Source organism: Saccostrea echinata, unplaced genomic scaffold (genome assembly GCF_033153115.1).
Source record: "Saccostrea echinata isolate AGI-Se365-2 ecotype Australia unplaced genomic scaffold, CSIRO_AGI_Sech_v1 ptg000040l, whole genome shotgun sequence".
Classification (NCBI taxonomy): Eukaryota; Metazoa; Mollusca; class Bivalvia; order Ostreida; family Ostreidae; genus Saccostrea; species Saccostrea echinata.
In genome coordinates this window covers 2,990,862-2,994,503 of record NW_026889789.1, presented here as the reverse complement: position 1 = coordinate 2,994,503, position 3,642 = coordinate 2,990,862, and the positions used below count along the sequence as shown (strand labels likewise).

Below are 3,642 nucleotides of genomic sequence, written 5' to 3'. Positions count from 1 at the left end.
AAAAAAGAAAAAGAAAAGGAAAGAAAATCAATTCGGTTACAGAAATCATACACAATTTAATTTGTTTTTCTTCAAATTAATAACTGGGTTTATTTGTCAGTAAAAAAACGATTTGTTAATATCAAACTATAATTGTAAAAACATTGAATGCTGTAAAGATTATGAATTACAAATATAATTTTTTTTTTTTCAGTGCGTAAATTAGAGTCTAGTGAAAAAGTTTTATACATAGACGATGATAGGCATTTCACCGGGCGCGTCACATACTCAATGACAACTATAATATTAATTAAATACAACTTAACATTGTGTATTTTTATCTGTTAATATAGTACTGGTGTGAATGATTGCAATTCTAAGCTAATCTTTGATTAATCCGTAATTTACTTAATTTAGATAAAGTCCGAGAGATTCCGAATAGAAAATCCAGATCGAGGCCAAAACGTGCGAGAATCGTGTACAAAGCGTGTGAGAAACGTGTACAAAGCGTTTCGTGCAGGCTTTCGTGTAAACCGTGCAGCCTTTCGTGCAAAGCGTTTCGTGTAAACCGTGTAGCGTTTCGTGCAAACCGTGTAGCGTTTCGTGTAAACCGTGCAGCGTTTCGTGCAAACCGTGTAGCGAGCGTGTACCGTTCGTGCAGCGTGCGTGTGGGGTAGTAGCACGTTTCAGGGTCTGTACATGTTTGTTTAACGTCCCTTCGAGAATTTTTCACTCATAAAGAAATTGCAGCACTTGCGGGTGGAGGGCTGCAAATTTTGAACGGTACTCAGTACTTATGGCTTTTGAGCAGTAAGGGATTTTTTTCGTGCCAGCACTTACTGCGACACAGGACCTCAGTTTATGCAATCTCCTTTGAAACTATTTTGTTTATACGTTATGTGGTTCTCATGAAAATGCTGCTGTGTATTAATATGACTAAGCATGACTGTGCTGTTCTTAGGAAGAAGCTTTGAAAGATATTTCTTATATATTCCTATGCATAACTTTGATCCTGTTTTGGTCCCACCTTACCTCTGGGGCCATGATTTGAAGAAATCTATATCTACCCTATGTAACGGGGTTTTCATTCGAGTTTCATCTTTTCTGGAACAGTGGTTCTTGACAAAAAGAGTTTTAAATTTTCACTAATTCTTATTTATCTCCCCTTGAGATGGGTTTAGCCTTTGATGTGAACAAACCTAAACCCTCTTTACCCAAGGATCCTTTTTGGCAAGTTCAGTTGAAATTGGGTCAGTGGCTTGAGAAGAAGTTGAAAATGTGAATTGTTTACAAAAAAAAACAAACGACAGACAGATGATGAACACCTTTCCTTCAGAAAAGCTTACTTGAGCCTTTGGCTCAGATGAGTGAATTAATTTTCAGTATAGAAAGGCAAAATATGATGAACAAAAATTCAACAAGTTTCGGCACCATGCGTGTACAAAATTCAGGGTCAAAGGAAATTCTTTGTATAAAACAGTTGCTATCTTTGGCAGCTGTCCAAACAACAAAATCACCCCCAAGGACACCCCATTCTTGCCATTTCTCCTTGAATCTGAGCATAGTGTTTTTGGCTTCGTTTCAGACTTCAGGTGTATCCTCCAAACAAAATTCCTCTTTCCCAGTTAGGTCATGGACCTATTAATATTTACAAAATGTTAAAATAATAATAATAATAATAACTTTGAAAAATGACAGAATGAAAGACATTAAAAATATTTTCAAAAAAAAAAAAAAAAAACAACTCTTTTTTCTACAATTACATCGTTAGAATTTGAGTTCGGGCACTTAATCTCTAACAATCCTCTTTGATTACCCACCGGCAGGGACTTATCATTTACCCATCCATCACTGCTGGCTCCTAAAATGCATTGGATGGGTAAATGGTGAGTCCAGATGCTTCCACTGTCACATCAGAGACTGCATTCTGTAAAAGTATGTAGTCTTTGACTGCTTCTTTCTCGTCGTCTATACCCCACTAGACTGGATGAGGAAGCGTCTGATATCTTTGAGAATAATTAATATGTAAAAATAGAAATTGGTTGAAATACTGAATTAATGTGGTAAATTTATGTTTAACGTAAATTTCCATTATTATTTTTATATAATTTAGTTTAATATATTAGTAATATTTTAATTTCTATTAAACCTTTGTAAACTGGACCCATGTATAATTTGGTCCACAAGATTCCTGGGGGTTAGGTCTAGCATTTAAAACAGAACCAAAGAGAGAACTGGTAATTCTTCCTTTGTGGAGTTCTGTCCAAATGGAACATGTTCTTTGACCTCTCGTCCTTTCCTCAACATATGTGCTCAAATTTCATCAATGGAAATTGGGATTGACACTGTAACGATATGTATTTGAATGAATCTTATGTACATGGTACATACACATATTTTTTCATATACAATGTAATTCCCATTTTTTTTTCTTACAATTCTCATTCGACAAGGTCAGTGATTTGGAGGCTGTTTCCAGTGGATCCTCTTGTGCTTCCACCTCTATCTCCCTATCAGCTATAGGGGCATCATCTGGAATGTTCCACAAATGACTCATACCTGAAATTTCATTTTGTCAGCATAAGTAGAGTCATAGAACTTAAAACTTATGTAAGTCTCTATCACACGTTTCAAGTTTTTAACAAATTGTCGTCTTACACATTCCTTCTTAAACCTAGCTGTACCTGTACATGGGAAAATATCCATAAATTTCTCAACTGAAGGATTGTAGCATATAAGTCAAAGTCTCTATGAGTGGTATGGCGAGGGTCAAATTAAGTACCCTTTATATCACTGGTGTCGGTGTCTGTCTATCTGCTTTAGACTTCATTTGGTTCAAGGTTTCTAGTGGACCTGTTTATATAAGTTTTATGTTACTTGCCAGTTAAAGTCTCAGCTTCAAAGCTCCTATGTTTTTTGTTATCCGTAAATAGTGCGACTATAAATAAAATTTACTTACCACTGGGTTTTGTGATCTTCCTTTGGGTACTACCCATTTGCAAGGCCTACTTGTGCAGTATTCCTGGGGTTTGAAGGGGCTCAATGCAAAAAGTAAGCATCCAATGTGACTTCAGCTCTGCCCCAGCCTACAAGTCAGATTTTAGATGATATACTTTTGCAAAAATATTTAATAAGTTATAATCAAAGAAGTATAAAAAAATGTTTGCATATAATTCTGAAAATGCATTCTCCACAGGACACTGGCAATATCCATGATGTACACTTGTCACTGACTGTCCATTTTTAGAGATGCAAATGTACAGCTGATAGTGATGCTTCTTCATCGAATCTTGACACTTAGCGCTGATGTACAGCATAGAGGAATCTATCTGAAAATCAAATAGACAGTATTTTAAACAAGCCAGTTAACAACTCCTACAATTTTATGATAACACTATTTGCCAATTCTAACAATTTACAAATATGAATATGAACATAAGTACAAATGAACACCAATAAATGATAAAAGTAAAATACTGTTCCAAAAATATTTCACTATGTGCACTTACTTAAAAAGGAGTATCTGGATTTAGATTTTTGTTTATAACAAAAGCATAACATAAACATTGCTTGCTTACCTCTGACACACTGATATCCTGGACATGACCGGCTTCAAAATGCTTCAAAGCTCTGTTCAACCCCTTTAAATTATTAACACTCCCT

General features: G+C 35.4%; 1 pseudogene; it reads right to left on the bottom strand.

Annotated features, from left to right (window-relative positions):
• Positions 1-1,338: 1,338 nt before the first annotated feature.
• On the bottom strand, positions 1,339-2,975 carry LOC133200522 (uncharacterized; annotated as a pseudogene).
• Between the last annotated feature and the right edge of the window lie 667 nt (positions 2,976-3,642).